We start from the raw sequence: 19,453 nt of genomic DNA on the forward strand, positions 1-19,453 counted from the left end.
AATCCTTTTCCATAGAGCTGCCATCCCATCAGGTGTCCCCCATTTGATATCTATGTAGTGCCTTGCATTTGTCCTCTCTGAATGTCATTCTCTCATAGAAGCACACCTCCTGCTGCTGCCCCTGCCCCTGCCCCTGCCTCAGCCCCAGTGGCAACTTGGCTTGGCATCTGTGCAGGTACACGTGTGTGCACGTGTGCATGTCTTTGTCAGTTCAATAAAACAGCATGACCCAGACACTGCCCCTGCCTAGGTTATTCTGCATAGGTGTTGGGGTGGGAAGGGCCTGAACACCTGGGTGCTACATGCTTCTGGTAGTGGGCTGAACAGCAGGATGCCTGCGTTTCCCCAGGTGGGCCAGCTGCAGGCAGCCCCTGCCCAGTGCTGTGGAGCTGGTGTGAACCCTGGCTGCTGGCAGTAGGAGGGCTGGAGAAGTCACTGTTTGGATGTGGCAGGAACAGGCACTCAATATACAGGGGTGTGGACTGGAGATGCAGTTGAGCTCTGGAGATGGGGTGCAGCTGGAGATGCAGCCAGCTCTGGGGTGGAGTTGCTGGAAAATGGCTGCACATAACACTGCCCAGGAGTGTGTGCCAAGTGCTGATATGCAGCCAGCTCTACCATGCTGCCACAGCCATATATAACACCACTGGCTCCACATGTAGGGCTCACCTGAAGCTCACACCAGCCAGCTGTGGGGTGGGAGTGCTAGGGAACAGTTCACCCTGTAGAGTCTTGAGATCCATCCAGGAGCAGGGGCACAGTCTGGGACACCTGGGTACTTTCTCAGCTTTGGAAAAGGGTCTGATGAGTGGGAGCCTAGATGCCTGGGTTCTATCCCCCAACCTGGAAGCAGTGTGTGATTGGGGCAGGGGGCTGGAGCCTCCTTTGTGACTTGCTGCATCGAGGGATGCCCTCCCCCGCCCCCCGGGGACCTCCTATCACCCCCCAGGCCACAGCCTCTACTCTCCAGGCAGGCTAGAGCTAGAAGATGGGACGGAGGATTATGGTATGAGGGTGTCAGGGGCTCTGAGCAAGCAGGCCAGCCTGCGCCAAGTACAGCAGCAGCCACAGCTGCAGCAAGTCCAGCTAGCAACCTGTGCCCTAATTTAGGAGCAGTCAGTACCCTGGTTGGCTGCTGGGAGAACCACCTATATGTCTAGCACCAGCTGGGCCCCAAGTCTGCAGTTCTGCTGTGACAAGCCTCCTGTCTCCTGCACTTGGCTTCTCCTGCCTCCCGACCTTAGGTTTCAGCTTTATAGGCTTCAGCTTTGGATTTCCAGAGCAGCATCCAAGGTGCTATGAAGCCATGCAGATTTTTTTATTATTAAAATATATCTATAGATATATTTCGTTATATAGATACATTCTCTATCATAGACTTCTATCGCACCTTTTTTCAAAACCAGCTTAAGAAACCTGCACACCCGGTACAATAACTGCACTCACCCTCTGCCCTTCCCTAACCCAAACAGTCTCTTAGTCCAAGCCCTGATTTGGGGCTTCCCTTCTCAGTTCATGCTGTCCTTGTCGCTGTCGCTTCCACTGCTGCTGATCCTGATGTTGTCCTTGCTGTCTCCAGGTCCAGTTGTGTCGTTGTCCCCTTTGTTCTCCCTGTCCACTTCCCTTCCCAGGGGGACTTTGAACAGCCTGTGCCGCATTCCCTTTTCCAGGTGGAGTTGGCTGCATGCTCTCCCACCGGTTTCCGGTAGTGGGACTGGAGTTTGCTCAGATACATTTTAACGTAGTCCATTTGCTTGAGCTTAGTGTGACTGTACATCAGGAGGTTCCTGCATTGGCACAGGGTGCTCCTGATGCAGAACACAAACTGGTCATAGAGGGTTGTCTGGGACACTGATGTTTAGTCAGGTGTCCATACAGCGCCGCCTCCCTTGTCATCACCAGACTCACTCCTGTCACTTCAAGAAGCTGGCTTACCTTCTTCCACACTCCCTTGGCATAGGGGCAAAGCCAAAAGAGGTGGTCCATGGTCTCGCTCTCATAGATTCATGGATGCTAGGGTTGGAAGGGACCTCAACAGATCATTGAGTCTGGTGACGGTTCAACGGCAGCACAGGATGCCATTAGCCTTCTTGGCAACAAGGGCAACTGTTGGCTCATCTTCAGCTTCTTGTCCACTGTTACCCCCGGGACCTTTCCTGCAGAGCTGCTGCTTACATGAAACCTATGGGTTCTCTCATTTTCATCTTAACATACTTATAGATTTCCTTTTTATTGCCTCTTCTATATCTTGCCTTGAGGTGCAGCTCAAATCTAGCCCTGACTTTCCTAATTTCCCCCTGCATGTCTGTGGGATGCTCTTAGTTTTCCCCAGTGCTACGATCAAGTGTCCAGTGTTTGTGGGATTCCTTTTCGAATCTGAGCTCATTGAAGAGATCGCTCCATGGCCAGGCTGGTCTCCTGGTGCAATTCCCATTCCTCCAGCACATCAGGACAGCTTTCTCTTGTGCTCCTATGAGAACCTCCCTCAGCAAGAGGGAAATTAAAGTAAGGGGGAAGGCAGGGGAGGGCCACAGGGATTGCCCCATTCAGGGCCAGGCCAGCTCCTGCTGAGTCCTGTGGTCTGGGAGCCACATGGTGCAGGAGCAGCCGGCAGGCAGGGAAGTGCTGAAAGTGGCCGCAGGCAGGGGGAGAGTGGCAGGGAGGGGGTACATGGAGCACAGCGACAGCTGGGCGCAAGCACAGGGTCCACGCGGTGGCCCAGGGCAGGGCAGCAAATATTTCTTTAAATCAAATTAATGAATGTTGTAGATGCTTAATGTTTAGACTATAATTTGGTATTTTTCTGGTTATGAGATGGCAAAACACCTTGCTGAAAGTACTTTTGGGGGCAAGGGGAGGGATTTCCAGCGGCAAAGGTCAGAAATTTGGGGCCAGGACTTCTGGTCACAAGATGGTGACCAGGGGTAGGGTACGTGTCAAGGGGACTACCCACGCAGCCCTTCACAGCTTGTCTAAACTGGGTAAGGGCTCCTTCACCTAAAATAATTGCCTGCCCCTGTTAAAGCATGGGGCTTGATTAGAAAGGAATCCATTATAGAGAATGGGATGAAGGGATGGGGGCAGCTGGCACCTGGTAATACAGAGTTCTGATGAGGGGCTGGAAAGCAAAACCTGCTAAGTTGGGCTCAGGGAGCGGTTGTATCAGCTTCTTGCAGAACCCGATGGGCATGTGCAGGCCTGCGAGGGGGGTGATGTGGTGGGGAGGAAAGGCAAGGGGTCAGGGTAGAAGGCAGGGAACACCTCCCCAGCAACAAATGTTCTCCTTCCTGCAACTCAAGAGCCTCAAATACCAGCACCCTAGGACCAAGAGGGAGGATAGAGTGGGAAGTCAGCCAAAGACAGTCCCTGGGTGTCATTCAGAGCCAGTTGCATAAGGGAGAAGGCACTTTTCCTCCTCCTGGGAGCGCTGACTACTTTTAGAGAATGATGGGGATGGCACAACTCCAGGGCTGATTTAAAGATCATCGCCTCAAGTTCCCCAAGCATCTGGGCTGGCCTCTGCATGAGAAGTTTCCTTTTAACCCCTCCCTCACATCAAACCTTGGGGGCGAGCCTCTGTGCTGTTTGGGTTCTGCAGGGCCCTAGAAGGGCCAAATGATGGGTGAATTCTTGCTCCAGCCCACCAGCATGTGTTGCCTGGATGAAGACACTGGTGGGTACCGAGTAGGTACAAGTCCCCAATTCCTTCCAGCATTGCTTCCCAGCTATGCATGCACTGGTGCTGGGGCAGTTTGGAGGAGTGAGGGAAGCACTTCCCACACTCTGAGCACCTGAAGTGGTTTCTTCTCTGTGTGGATGAGCTGGTGCCGGGCCAGGTGGGAGGATCGGGTGAAGCTCTTCCCACACTCTGAGCATTGATATGGCTTCTCCCCTGTGTGGATACGCTGGTGCTGAGCAAGGTGGAAGGAGTGAGTGAAGCTCTTCCCACACTCTGAGCACTGATGGGGCTTCTCTCCTGTGTGGATGAGCTGGTGCCGGACCAGGTTAGAGCAGCAGGTGTAGCTCTTCCCACACACTGAACACTGATGTGGCTTCTCCCTTGTGTGGATATGCTGATGCTGAACTAGGCTAGAGGAGCGAGCGAAGCTTTTCCCACACTCTGGGCACTGATGTGGCTTCTCTCCCGTATGGAAATGCTGATGCTGAGCCAGGCTGAAGGAGTGAGTGAAGCTCTTCCCACACTCTGGGCACTGATGTGGCTTCTCTTCTGTGTGGATGAGCTGGTGCTGGACAAGGTGGGAGGATCGGGTGAAGCTCTTCCCACACTCCAAGCACTGATGTGGTTTCTCCCCCGTGTGGATACGCTGGTGCCGGATCAGGTCTGAGGATAGGGTGAAGCTCTTCCCACACTCCGAGCACTGATGTGGCTTCTCTCCTGTGTGGGTGAGCTGGTGCCGAACCAGGTGAGAGGAGCAGGTGTAGCTCCTCCCACACTCTGAACACCGATGTGGCTTCTCCCTCGCGTGGATATGCTGATGCTTAGCCAGGTTGGAGGAATGAGTGAAGCTCTTCCCACACTCTGGGCACTGATGTGGCTTCTCTTCTGTGTGGATGAGCTGGTGCTGGACAAGGTAGGAGGATCGGGTGAAGCTCTTCCCACACTCTGAGCACTGATGTGGTTTCTCCCCCGTGTGGATACGCTGGTGCCGGATCAGGTCTGAGGATAGGGTGAAGCTCTTCCCACACTCTGAGCACTGATGTGGCTTCTCTCCTGTGTGGGTGAGCTGGTGCCGAACCAGGTGAGAGGAGCAGGTGTAGCTCCTTCCACACTCTGAACACCGATGTGGCTTCTCCCTCGCGTGGATATGCTGATGCTGAGCCAGGCTGGAGGAGCGAGTGAAGCTCTTACCGCACTCCAAGCATTGATGTGGCTTCTCTCCTGTATGGATATGCTGATGCTGAACCAGGCTGAAGGAGTGAGTGAAACTCTTCCCACACTCTGAGCACTGATGTGGCTTTTCTTCTGCGTGGATGAGCTGGTGCTGGTTAAGGTGGGAGGATCGGGTGAAGCTCTTCCCACACTCCAAGCACTGATGTGGTTTCTCCCCCGAGTGGATGCGCTGGTGCCGGGCCAGGTCTGAGGATAAGGTGAAGCTCTTCCCACACTCCGAGCACTGATGTGGCTTCTCTCCTGTGTGGATGAGCCAGTGTCTTCTCAGGTTTCTGGAATGATTGAAGGTCTTCCCACACTCTGAGCAATGATGTGGCTTCTCTCCTGTGTGGATACGCTGGTGTTGAGCCAGGTTGGAGGAGCGAGTGAAGCTCTTCCCACACTCCAAACACTGATATGGCTTGTCCCTTGCATGCATGCACCAGTGCCTGGCCAGATTGGAGGGATGCCTGAAGCTCTTCCCAAACTTGGTGCCATAGTGTGGCTGCTCCCCACTCTGTGCACACTGGTGCTGGGACAGGTCTTGCCAGGAGATGAAGTTCTTCCTGCACTCAGGGCAGCTGTGTGTCTTCCTTCCCAGGTGGATGTATTGGTGCTGAGACAGAAAGAAAAATGGGTGGAGGTCTTACTGCATATTACACAGCAGTGCTGACATTTTCCCCCTCCCCCCATGCCCATGTAGGTGCTTGTCCAGGTCTGAGGGACACACAAAGCTCTTCCCCCATTTGGTGAAGTAGTGGGGGAGCTCTTCAGAATGGATCTGGAGATAAGCAACCAGGGTCAAGAGGCAGGTGAAGCTCTTCTCACACTTGATGCATACATGGAGCTTTTACCCAGCAGGCCCTATCTTGCGATGAGCCAGGAGGGGTGGACAGTTAAAGATTTTCCTGACCTTGGAGCAGAGGTGGGCTCTGCCCCTGTTCTTGGCAGTGAGCCCTTGCTTCCCTCTTGATACCCTCCCCACTTCCCTGGCTTGGATGCAATGCTTCTTTCTAGTGGGTCTTTAGGTTTTTCATCTACATATATTCCTCCCTGCACACAGGACTCTTTCTGGGTTCTGCACCTTATCCACACTCGCACCTAATTGGGGATGGTACCTGGTTCACTGCTACATTCTTCATCTGCTTTTGGGGTCTCCCCTGACACTTGGGCCATTGCTCCTTCTCAGGTCTCAGGGAGTCCATCTCACCCAAACTCCCTGGGGAAGTCCATGGTGGCTCCAGGTTTGCAGGCCCTTCCACAGGAGTCTCCTCCTCAGCTCCGTTCAGGAGCCAGGCACCTCCTGTGTGGGGAAGAAAAACTCCAGATTAGTCCGTGCCCTGCCGGCAAGGGGCAAAGATTGGTATTCCTTCTGCTGGGATGGGCCTGAGTAGGCCTGGATGTTGGCCCTTGTGTTCCCTCAAGAAATCAAGGTCTTCCTTCCAAAACCCAACGTGCTGGGGTTAAGGAAAAGGCAGTTCCTTGTGCTGAGCTAAAGTTCCCTACTCAGGGGAGTTCAGAGTCAGACTCTCAGGGTTTCTGTCCCAGCTTCTCTCATGTCCAACAGGAATGGTTAAATAGAGATTCTGTACATCATCTTGATTTCCATGGGGGATTAGAGATCCCGTGTCCTGGGAGAGGGTGTTAAAGAGGTATGGCTACCTTGGGCTGGGGAATGAATTCTTACATTATTGAGTGAGGATGCAAATTTAAGATCATGGTATCCTAGGAAAACCAGATATGGGCTGAAAAATCAAGGGGGCAAACTCAACTGTCTCCTGATAGCTGTAATTAGGGGGAGAAGAAGGGAAAAGTTGCCTGTCTCCACCCATATAGCTGGATTTGAGGAAGGAAGAACAACACCTGTATTTCAGATCAGCACTCTGCAAGGGCGGCATAGGGCATGTCAGTAGTTTCTAGGCTGCCCTGGCACTATGGGCATGGAGCATTTCTGAGAGGGGAGTTGGGTGGAGGTGACAGTCACAACTCACCTGGCAGCAGGTCCTCTGACCTTGAGATTTCCCCACCATCCTCATCATCACAGACCCAGAGCTCCACCTGTCCTCGCTGGATGTGGCAGATTAAGTCGGGTGCGAGACCTCGATATCCTGTTTGGGACAGTGGTTAAAGAGCATTTGTGACTGGGTATTGGATGCAGAATAACCAACTGGGATATGGGAAATGGGTCCAATGAATTCAAGGTTTCATTGAGGAGGAAGCATTTAGGGTAAGAGAGAAGGCACTGCAGGTAGAAGACGTGAAGAGATAGTGGTCCTTTACACAGAGGTAGTGGAGGAATGGTCGTAGAAAACAAAGTACCAACCACTCCCTGGTACAGAAAGCGTATCAAACTGACAGTCACCAAGGACAGGCATGGAGATGCAGTGATCTGTGATGTACTATGGACCAGAAAGATAAAGCTTTTACTGTTTTCAAGGTATCAGAAAGAAGAGACGATAGATACAATTATAGATGGATAATATTTATCTCATCAGTGGAACTCCAGTTGAAGGAACTGAAATGAGCTTATGCTCAGTGAAGGTTTAAAGTGAGTACCCATGACAGTGAAAAGTATCCGTAGCAGGTGGCTGACAATGAAACTTTTCTGGGAGAGAGGATAAATCAGCATCACCAGGGCACAGGGCAAGATGATAGTATAAAAACTGTAGTTGCAACAGAATCCAGCACCCCACCCAATGGGAGGATCATCCCAGGAATGGAGATGAGTCCACAGGTTGGTAAATACTGCCAGGTGTAAAACCAAGTTCCTTGGAGTTATGGAAAGGACAAAAAGAAGGTGAAAAGACACACGTCATAGCATGTGAAACCCCACAACATAGAAATGTTGTATGTGCTCTTTGTTGAAATACAGAAAGCATTTGAGAACTTCCCTAAGAAAATCCTCTGGGGGAAGCGAAGGGGAAAGAAAGCATCAGAAAAGCAAAGTGACCTAGTAAATGGCAAGCGTCTCGGACGGCCAAAGCCGACTCGAGGTGATTCAATAATTACTCGTTCGTCGGGGCGGGCTGGTGAACAGAGAGGCCGAGAAAGCTTTATGGTTGTAAAACTTTACTTACGTCGCTTGCTGTTGTGACGAACACGGTCCGGTCGTCTGAACAACTACGTTAGCTGTTCCAGCTGGCAGGGCTCAGGCAGGGCTCAGGCCAGCACGTCCGTCTACAAATCGGGCCGGCAGGGAAAGGGATATGTCTGGGATTGCGCTCGGCGATGGGGAGATGAATCGATAGGTGATCAGTCTATCTACCAGCTCAGCCACGAGTCAGATCTCTTCAGAAGCACTCTGCAGCGTGCTCAAAGTTCTCCGACTTGGGCGGAAGTCGTGCTAATTTTTAAACGGCCAGCAAGCCAATTACTAGCCGCCACGTGTGCATAATTTAGAACTGGCCAATAGCGGGACACAAATTTACATCCGAATGGCGGGAACTCTCTTGCACCGGGGGTTTTCTGCAGCAACAGAAAGCCTTTTACTTTGCAAGGGGCCCTCATGTGGCGGGAAAATTCCACCGTGCCAAGGCACCAAAATCACTGGGTTGTGACAGTAAGTACCTGAACCCTGTGCGCAAACAAGAACAAGCCCCTGTACTAGAGATCCGCTGAAAAGAAAAATGGCTTTCACTAGGCCCTGCACCTAGCCCACTTCTTATCACACTGATGGGTGTCTGATCTGCAGAGCGATTTTAGGAGAACAAGAAAACTTTGGAGAATGGGAGAGGGAGCTTGGGAACAGATGTCTTAACGTAAATACAGTGAAGCCAGAGCCTCTAGTCTATAGAGATGACGATGTCAGGAAGGAATGTGGACAGAAGCTTCCGGTAACCCCTGGAAGTAGAGGTACCTGGGGTCCATCATGTGTACACCTGTCACTAGAGGAAGAGTTGAGGAAATGCATCATTCACATGTTGTGCCAGCAAAGGCTAATAAGATTTCCATTAGCTTGTGCTGGTTTATAACGAAAAGAGGAGAAAAAGCATTTAGACAGCACTGAACTGAGCATGATAGGACTGTAAATTGTGTTTGGGCAGGACACACTAGTGAAGGGGAAAATTAGAAACATTCCTCAAGGAAGAGCTATTAGTGAATTTATGCACAATGAATTGAAGAGATGAACGTGTTCAGATGGCAAAGGGAGATCATGTTGTTAAGAAACTATTTGGTATGGTAGCACCAGCGGTTACAAGAATGGTGAAGACACAAGTGAAGGCAGCTGAATGAAATGAAGGAAGATCTATCAATACGATGTCAGAGAGTACCACTGACAGAGCAGTGGGGAGGAACTGATTTTAAACCACCAGGCAAACATGCAAGAGTATGAGACTGCTGAAAAACAGGAAGAAGACAATAAGCTTCAGAGAGAAGCATGAACCAGAGCTTTACCCAGGGAAACGAGGGCTTGGAAATTCCTCAGCATTTGGTCCCGGTAAAGCACCTTGTCTTCACCTTCCAGCAGCTCCCACTCCTTCCGTGTGAAATACACAGCCACGTCCTCAAACACCTCCCGGAGCTGCAGGCACAAGCGTTGCACCATCAGTGTCTCCTCTACTAGCTGCTTCCAACCCCCACAGCCCTGTCTGCAATCACTCTGTACTACAACTAATTGCAATCTTTGTCATGACAGGTAAGGGTGCAATATTCCCCAGTCTTCAGCTGACGTGATGTGGATGCAGCTGTGCACATAGGAGTTCATGTGTCAGCTTTAGCTCAGCTCATCACATTTTATTTGTTCGGTCCTTTGAGGCAGCCTGGACAGCACTTTTAGGGGCAGGGAGCCCTGGCTCGATGCACTCTGACAAGGCCTGCCCAGGCCAGCACCCCTCTGACTATCTGCACTTAAGAGGGAGCTCCTACTAATGCCAGCTTGGTGTGTTTGCAGCCTCTATCACCACAGGCTTGACACTCTTCAGGTGTCTCTGCACCCCAAATTGTTTACACCACTCCTGGCTCCTACTGTGCTCTGCCCCAGCTGCACTCCCACCTGCAACTAGAACCAGTGCCCTGCTCACCTCCAAGCTCTCCCCCTGCTGTGGAGGTTTGCTCTTCCTCCTCTGCACTTGGCCAGACTCAGGTGTCAGGGAACTTGTCTCCTCCAGTCTCCCTGGGGAAGTCCTCTGCAGCTCTAGGTTTACAGGTCCCTCCTCAGGAGGCTGCTGCTCAGCTCTGCTCAGGGTTCCAGCACCTGTGGGTGGGGAAGAGAATGCACAAGTTATTCCTGGTGCTGCTGGCATGGAGAAAGCCCTGCTAGTCTCCTGTACTGGCCTGGGACTGAGGCAGCCAGAGGGTTCAGTGTATGGAAGAGGGAGGGGAGGCAGAAGAATCAAAGTCTTACAGGTTTGCCTAACAGACCTCCACAAGCACAAAGCTGGAGATGAGCCCCAATAACTCTATTCTAGTGCAGGGTGGTGATCACAGCACCCCAACAGAGCCTGCAGGAACATCACACCCTGGGAAAGAAGCTCGAGGGATGTAGTGACTGTATCAGATCCATGCGTTAAGGACAGGGGGAGGGGAAACGCAAAGTCAGTCTTCTCCAGGGAAAATGAGACCAGCCAATCTGTTGGAGCACTGACCCCATCAACATGTTCTGGCAGACAGCTAGATAGTGCCTCCTGCTCCTGGAAAGGGTAGAGCCACCACTCCTTACCTGCTTCTTGGGAAGGGCCTTGTTTGGGGCACCAGCCTGACGAGCTTCCACACGCTGACAACTCCCAGGTCTCTTCAGTTTCAGGGGAATCTGCAGCAGGACAGAGGCCTGAGTTAGCTGTACCTGAACCAGCCAGGGGCGACTGGGGAGTTTCATTTTCCTGTCACCTGCACCAGCCCCTTATTGGGCCCTGAGGGTTCAGGGGGGCATGAGAAAGGGGAGAGTAGAGCACTCTTAGAACAACAATCAGAGTAGATAAAAAGTAATGATTTTTTTTAATCGTATTTTTTATTTGAATCAGATTTTTTTCACTTAATAGTATTTTTTTAAGATGCTTATTTAAAAAATATAAACCTATTTAAAACAGCTTTAATTTAAGATATGTTAAAACTCAGCCTTATTGCTTTGGACCAGTGGATGTGGTGTACCTTGATTTAACAAGGCTTTTGATACGGTCTCCCAAAGCATTCTCGCAGGCAAGCTAAGGAAGTATGGGCTGGATGAATGGACTGTAAGGTGGACAGAAAACTGGCTGAAGCATCATGCTCAGGGAGTAGTAATCAATGGCTCAATGTCTAGTTGGCAGCCGGTGTCAAGTGCAGTGCCCCAGGTGATTGTCTTGGGGCTAGTTTTGTTTAATGTCCTCATCAGCCACCTGGAAGATGGCATAGAGTGCACCCTCAGCAAATTCACAGATGACACCGAGCTGGGGGGAGTAGCAGATACGCTGGAGGGTAGGGCTAGGATTTAGAGTGACCTCGACAAATTGGAGGAGGGGTAAAAGAAATCTCATGAGGTTCAGCAAGGACAAGTGCAAAGTCCTGCGTTTAGGAGGGAACGAGCCCATGTACTGGTGCACGCTGGGGAGCTGACTGACTGGGCAGCAGCTCTGCGGAAAGGGACCTGGGGGTGACAGGGGACAAGAAGCTGAACAGGTGCCAAGAAGGCTAACGGCATCCTGGGCTGCATTGCTAAGAGCGTTGCCTCCAGGTCAAGGAAAGTGATTATTCCCTTCTGTTCAGCACCTCTCTGGAGGAGGCCATATCTGGAGTCCTGTTTACAGTTGTGGGTCCCCCACTACAGAAAGGATGTGGACACACTACAGAGAGTCCAGCAGAGGGCAACAAAAATGGTGAGGGGGCTGGGGGACATGACTTTTAAGGAAAGACTGAGGGAATTGGACTTATGTAGTCTAGAGAAGACAAGACTGAGGGGATTTGACAGCAACCTTCAGCTACCTGAAGGGGGTTCAAAAAGGATGGAGCTGGACTGTTCCTAGTGGGGGCAGATGGCAGAACAAGGAACAATGGTTTCAAGTTGCAGCAAGAGAAGTTTAGTTTAGACATTAGGAAAAGTGCTCTCATTCAGAGGGTAGAAAAACTGGAACAGCTTACACAGAGAGGTGGTGGAATCTCCATCCTTGGAAGTTGGTAAGACCTGGCTAGACAAAGTTTTGACTGGGAAGATCTAGTTGATCTCAGCCTACGTCACCTCCTGCCACCTCAGAAACCCTACGTTTCTTGGGCTTCTCTTTTCTATGCATAAGCTTCGCCTCTAGAACTTGGAATGCCTCCATGGCCATATCCTGCACCTCGTCGCAGTATGACCCTTTCCAGGATGTACCAAGGTAGGTTCTAATGTCTCTATTGAAACCTTTAACCAGGCTTAGTGAATTCTGGGCAATCAAAGTCAATAATTTGTTTGCCTCTATTCACTGCACTATATAGCATGTGTTTTCTTAAAATATATGTTTCCAGTCTCTCATTCCCAGTCTGGTGACATTCAAAATACAATACCTCTACAGGTCTACCCTGAAAAAACAAATTCAACAAAGCATTGTACAATTAATTCATCATGACTCTGCACACTATGAGACCCTACTTGAAGGGTAGTGCTGCAAAGTTCCTTTGGGGCATACATTGCTGGGCTAAGGCAATGATATCTACGAGGGAGTACTGTTCTTCGTCATCATATAAGCCTATTTCCGTGAGTCAATCAATACATGCTTTCTTGGACAACAGACCCATACACTTCCCTAACGCTCACAGTTCTTCAGGGTTAAATGTCACTAAGGTCTTCTCAGTACGTACCCTGACATTTACCAATGTCTCTTTGATTCGAATAGATGCCATTGGGGCTACTCTCTTTTTGTGGAGACGCAATCCTCCTCAGGGTCCTAGGGCTATCTACACTGCTGCTATGACTTGGGGAGGGATCTGAGCTATCAGACTCCAACCCACTTGCATAGCCATCCCTTGGCACAGACAGTCCTGGCTGAGACCTTTAACTATTTACAGCTCCTTAGGACCTTGACCTCACGTTCTCGTTACACTTATTATGATCTCCCGTGTGCACCTCTGTTTCTTTCTTTAAAGCCCAGAAGGCGGCTCTAATATCTTCCACTTTTCCTCGCCATTGGTCATATTCTACTGTCATTCTGTCAACTTTGTCCTCCTTAACTCGACTTTGCAGTTCTTTAATCTCACCTGCATCCCACCCAGAGTCTCCGTTTAATTAACTAATCTGATTTTCCAGACCTTTAATCTGCTGTTCACTCTCCTCTGTCCTACTAGCAAGCAGATTTTTGCTGGCTTTCTCCTTCTGTTGGAGACAGTGACATGTCTGCATTAATCTATGAATGACCTCTAACAGGCCTATCTCCACAGCCTTCTTAATGGTTTTGTGGCTACGCTTCTTCTTTTGCATCCACCCTAACCACTTGGTGCCAAAGGTTTTGTACACCCCGATACAATAACCTAGCTCTCGTTCTTTCCATGCACTGCACTTGTCCGGTGGACAAGTCCATATACTTCTTAACGCTACCTCCTTTGAAATCCATTCCTCAAGCTTTTCAATGGAATCAACCTCCACTACCAAATCTGCAATTTGTTCTCCACTGTCAACAGCCATAGCAGGCGATTAACCAAAATAATAGGTCATCAATAAGCAACAATAAGCAAGTAGTAAAAACCAATAGTAAACACCAAGCCCTAATAAACAACCACTGTGGCTTCAACAAGTAGACAGCACCAACGGCAGTATAGTGCACCCCTGGGACAGACAGTGCAAACCTACAAGTTACTGCTTCTAGCAGAAAAACAATAGTCCCCTCGCTGTGAGTAGGACAATAAGCAGTAGCAATCAGGAAGGAAGGACACACTCCTGCGGGAAAGCAATAGGCAGCACCAGAGGCAATGTGGCGCCAGCGCTGATGCAAACAGGACTGCCTGCCACTCCTATACAAACAGTAGTACACACTGACAAAAACAGTCGTACCCTCAACAGACCCACAGTAGTACAAGAGTAAGCAACTACGCCTGCCCTCTTATTTCACCTCACAATTCTTAGAAATTGTACCTCACGATCGCTTTCTTTCAGCTCCACCACGCCCACCCAGGGATGCCAGATCTGTCAGGGGCCAAAATCAATTGAACTTTTAATCCAATGCTGGCCACCCCACGAACCATAGGCAAAGAAGAGCTAGGGAGTGGACTCGAGCTCTGGCATCTAATCAACCAGGCACTTGGACCCTTCCTAAATGAGGGACTATACACACACTATTTAAGAATAAACTAATCAAATGGTTAATTTAACATCGAACAACCAGTTACTATAAAATACAAATACCTTATCCTAAAGAACACTATACTCTGTAAAATATATATACACAATTGAATTACCTACTATTTACAACACTACATAACACATGGGTACATGCATAAAACACAGAGAATCCATTAGAAGCAACCTCCCAAGCACTCTCCCAAATAGAAATCCACTAGATCCACCACCTCCCAGGCACTCCAGACTCACTAGCACTCTCACCCACCTCCCAGGCATTCCCAGCATGCTTTCACATGCACCCTGACACACTGAGCGAACCTCACTGACCTCGCCCCACCGGCACACCCCACTCGAACCCTTGCACTCCCAGTCACACACAGACTTTGACAGGAAAATTCCTTTTACACTCCCTCTGCACACTGCGCTCACATTTACACATGGCATGCGTACAGGGAACTTCCACACAGCCTAGGTATTTTCCACACTGCACACTAGATTTCTTCGCACCGCACTCAAATCTTTCCACGCAGCACACTGCTCTCCTGCACCCGCCGGCCACAGGCTCATCTAGAGTTCAACTTGGTCGTTTGCCTTGCACATCCTTGGAAGTGTTTAAGACTCAGCTAGAGAAAGCCTTGGCTGGGACAATCTAGTTGGGGCTGGTTCTGCCTTGAGCAGAAGGATGGACTAGGGAGGATGTCCCTCCTGAGGTCCCGTCCAACCCTTGTTTTCTATGATGATTCAAGACATCACAATGGGCTAGGAATTATAATTATGTAATATTTGAGACAATATAAGCACGTAACCTCTTCAGAAAAGTTTTATAAAAAGGTCACAACAGGCCATGGACTATATTTAGGGCCCAATGTCATGAGGTTCCCAGAGGCTCCTCTATAGATTTGTAAAGATTAAAGAAAACCACTCTACCCAATGGGACTTGGTGCTCAGTCTAGAAAAGGGGGAGGCAACATTTTTTGGCTGGAGTGCCGAAAAACACCACAATGCCTACCTTGGAAGGTGCCGGAGTGCTGGCACGCCAGAAAAACAAAATGAGGGCAGGGGGTACATGGCAGGATGCTCTGCTTGTGCCCCTTGCCCCCAGCCTTGCTGCCTCCTGCCCCCTGCCCCCCACCCAAAGTCCCTGCCCCCCAGCCCTGCTGCCCCTTGCCCCCCACCCAAAGCCTCTGGCCCCAGCCCAGGCTCTGTGGCTGTTAGCAGCTACCCTGGCTCTGGGTAGCTGCTGGAGCCCAGGCTGCTCCCAGCTGCCTGCTGGGAGCAGCCCGGGCTCGGTCGCTGGCAGCAACTACCCAGAGCCGGGGCTGGCTGTGGCGTGCCTAGCGAAATGGCCTCACGTACCATGTTCAGCACGCGTGCTGTGGGTTGTGAACCCCTGGTCTAGAGGTTCCCATTAAACATCTGTGATGCTTAGTGTCAGTTCTCAAACTGTGAATTTGTGTCTCCAGAGATAACATCCTTGTTAACAGCAGTATATGGGAATGAGAGAGAACAGATGTGATTACCTACCCATCAGCCCTCTTGCCTCTCTGCAAGTTTGTGTAGAGTTATGCCGTTACCTCTCCATAAAAGCATAAGGTTTCAAGAAGTTAAATGACTACAGGATATCAAACAACAACGAACAAGAATGAACTTTTTGTAGAAAACAATGATTAAATCGAGGTTTCTGGACTAGTGAAGTAAATCATGATTTAAATTGATTCACAATCAGACCACCCCAAAATTCACTGTAGCCCCAACTTGCCCGCCAAGTGCTGGGAATAGTCCGGTGCTGCCAGCTCCAGCCTGCAGCAGCAGCAGCCTGCTGCTGTCCTGCATGCAGATCCAGGGGCCCGCACCTCCCGGGAAGAGCTCAACACAGCCCCCCAGCCCGCAGCCCTCCTGGGGCGTGCACAGCAACAAGAGCTATGCCCCCCCACCCCGTACCCCCCTCCTGCGCCCCGCACCCACGCACAGTTCCTGCTGCCTGGGGCCTCCGCTTCTCCCTGCTCACCCCAGCTGCTGCAGCAAAGCTGGGAGCAGCCGACACCACCTGTCTGCACCGTGGCATGGCGAAACCCAGGGGCTGGGGTGAGTGGGGACAAGCGGAGCCCCGATCGCATAAAAGTGAACTTACCTCGCATATAAGGAATTTTGGGTAGAAAAAGGGTGATCTCATAAGAGTGAATTTGCATATATAGAGCCCATATAAAATTGAGGGAAACCTTTACTGCAGCCCTGAGCCTCTCCCCCCCGCATGAAGGACAGCCTCTCAAGCACCCAGACCCATGCCCGGGCCTCCATCCTGTACCTCACCTGACTCCTGGGGGGGCAGGGGCTCCTCTTTGGGAACATGACGTGGCTTGTCCTGAGGTGCCAGGGCTCCTCTCTGTCCTGCCTCCTCCACAGACCTGTTGGCACGATGGACCTTTGGTTGCTCCAGCCAGCAATCACCAGGCTCCTGCAGCGCCCCAGTGGGCTGCATCTTGTCTGAGGACACCTCCTCCACCTTCATGCTCACCATGACCTGGGAAGGAGATAATAAATATGTCACTGGGGAGCTGTGGGACCGGGAAGCAAGTGAAGATGGGGACGGCAGCATGAATGACCAGGGCTAAATCCTCTCAGCTGGAGTTTCTCATCCTCCACCTGTCATAGCTGGGACACTTTGGCCCCACCACAGCCCCACGCCATGCCCCCAATCCCAGCAGGACGGCCATGAAATGCTCCAGCACCTGCTCCTTGCTGCGGCTCCAGACGGAGCACACACAGCTCCCGCAGGCGGCTGCAAACCTCCCGCGGCCCCGCGGCTTCCTGGTAGCGGAGGAGTGCGGGCTATTAGTTAGCTGAGTGGGCCTTGGGCCCACGTAAAGATGAAGGTTACAAACAGAGGTAGCGGAGGCGCCAGGTCTCTGGGGCGGGGGGGGGGGGGGGGGGGGGGGACATCCCTGGTGCCAGCTAGGGGGTCTCAGGCTCAGGAGGGGGCTGCAGGGCCTGCATCGCCTCCTGCCCCGGATCTCCTGGTGCCGGACCGGCTCCTCCTGCAGCTGCTGCTTTGCTGCCGGCGGTGCCGACCACCGTGGGGACGCGCCCCTGGGTGACACCAGCGACTCTCCTGCCCCGAGCTCCTGCAGCGGGGCGGCAACGGGAAGGGCCGCGGGGGCTGCCACCGTCTCCCCCGCCGCGGCCGGGGCTCTCGCTGCCGTGCGCTCGCTCGGGCGCCGCGCCTGCCCACAGCCTCGGGGCTGCGGGGGAGGGAAGGGGACAGCACGGCACGGACGTCACCGCGGGCTGGGGCACCTGGACCTGCCCCTGCCCCGACACCCCCAACCACAGCCCCAGCCTCCGCCCGGCCCTGCAGGAACCACCAGCGCGGCCTCGGGCCTGGCTCCAGGTGCCTCCAGTGCCCCCTCCCCACGGCCGGCCGGCCGGCCCCGCAGCCCGGGCACACCGCCCCAGACCCCGCTGCAGCCTCCCGCCCCGCCCCGCAGCCCCTCACCCCGGCCCCGCGCTCTCCCCCAGCCCGGCGGGGGCTCCCGGGCGCTGCAAACCCCAGCCCCGCCGCCGCCGCCGCCGCCGGGCTCCTCCCATCGCTCGCGTCACACATGCAACGTCACTCACGGCCGCGGCGCGTCACACCTGCAGCCGCTGCCCCGCCCCGCCCCGGGCGCGCGCCCGCGGGGCCCCTCCCCTCCCCTCCCCTCCCCTCCTCGCGCCCCCGCCGGCTGGCTGCCCACAGCCCCTGGTTCGGCGTCGCCCCCGCCCGAGTCCCGGGGCCGTCCCGCTTCTCTCCTGCCAGGGCCTCCGTTTGCCGGAGCCGTGAGCCGTGCGGCCCGGCCCGGCCCGGCCCGAGCCCAGCTGGGGCAGGCAGGCTGCTGGGGCTGGCAGCAGGAGCGGGGCTTTTCCACGCGGGGCGCGGGCAAGGCCGTGCCCTCGTTCCTCCTGTGCCGAGAGACCCCGCACGACCCGCCCCCTTCCCAGGGCCGGGACTCGGGGACCCCCGAGTCGGGTGCTGAGGGGCTGCCCGGCCGGCCCGCCTGCCCGAGCGCAGGTTTGGGGGTCGGGTCCCCGGTGCTGCCGGCTCTCGGGCCCCCGGCATTAGCTCCGGGGTGGGCTCAGTGTCCCCAGGCACCCAGGTCTGGGAGGGTCTCGGGGTCCTCTGGCACCTGAGTTTAGGGGGGGTCTTGGGGCAGGGTCCCCAATGCTGCTGGCTCTGGTTGGGTCTTGGGTGTCCCCCTGCACCAGCTCTCCAGGGGCCTTGGGGGCCCTGATTCTGCCCGCTTTGGGGGGGTTTCAGGGTCCCTGGGCACCTGGGATGGAGGGTCTCGGGGTCCCCAGCGCTCTCAGCTCTGATGGGGTCTTGGGTTCCCAAGGCACCTGGCTCTGTGGGTCTCGGTCCCTTGGCACCCGGGTCTGGGAGCGTCTTGTTCCCCTGCACTCGGTTGTGGGAGGGTTTCGGGGTCTCCGATGCTGCTGGCTTTTAGGGGGATCATAGAAGTCGGGTCGGAAGGGACCTTGTAGATCTTCAAGTCCGACCCCCTGCCTGGGCAGGAGGAAAACTGGGCTCAGTTGACCCCAGCCAGGTAGGCATCAAGCCTCTTAAAGACCCCCAGGGTAGGAGCCAGCACCACTTCCCTTGGAAGTTAGTTCCAGATCCTAAACACCCTAACTGAAGTTGTTCTTGCGGATGTCTAATCTAAACCTACTCTCCAGCAACATGTGGCCGTTATTCCTTGTTATCCTGGGGGGAGCTAGGGGAAACAAGGTCTCCCCCAAACCCTTCTGGTCCCCCCTAGTGAGTTTATAGATGGTCACCAGGTCCCCCCTCAGCCTTCTCTTGTGAAGGCTGAACAGGTTCAGGTCCCGTAGCCTCTCTTTGTAGGGCCTGCCCTGCTGTCCCCGGATCATGCGGGTGGCCTCCTCCGGACCCTCTCAACACTGTCCACATCCCTCTTGAAGTGCACCACCCAGAACTGGACGCAGTACTCCACCTGCGGCCTGACCAGTGCCGCGTAGAGGGGGAGGATCACCTCCTTGGCCCTGCTTGAGATGCATCTGTGGATGCACGACAAGGTACGGTTGGCCTTCCTGACTGCGACCTCGCATTGTCAGCCCACGTTCATCTTGGAGTCAGTAACGACTCCAAGATCTCTTTCTGCCACCGTGCTCTTGAGAAGGGAGTTTCCCAGCTCATAAGTATGCTGCTGGTTCCCACTGCCCAAGTCCAGCACCCTGCACTTGTCAGTATTGAAACCCATCCTCTTTTTGTTAGCCCACCCCTGTAACCTGTCCAGGTCCTGCTGTAATCTGTCCTTCCCTTCTAGCGTGCCCACCTCACCCCAAAT

General features: G+C 53.2%; 1 pseudogene; it reads right to left on the reverse strand.

Moving 5' to 3' along the window:
- Positions 1-1,297: 1,297 nt before the first annotated feature.
- LOC102564184 (zinc finger protein 420-like) lies at positions 1,298-17,728 on the reverse strand (annotated as a pseudogene).
- Between the last annotated feature and the right edge of the window lie 1,725 nt (positions 17,729-19,453).

Source organism: Alligator mississippiensis, chromosome 2 (genome assembly GCF_030867095.1).
Source record: "Alligator mississippiensis isolate rAllMis1 chromosome 2, rAllMis1, whole genome shotgun sequence".
NCBI classification, from domain to species: domain Eukaryota; kingdom Metazoa; phylum Chordata; order Crocodylia; family Alligatoridae; genus Alligator; species Alligator mississippiensis.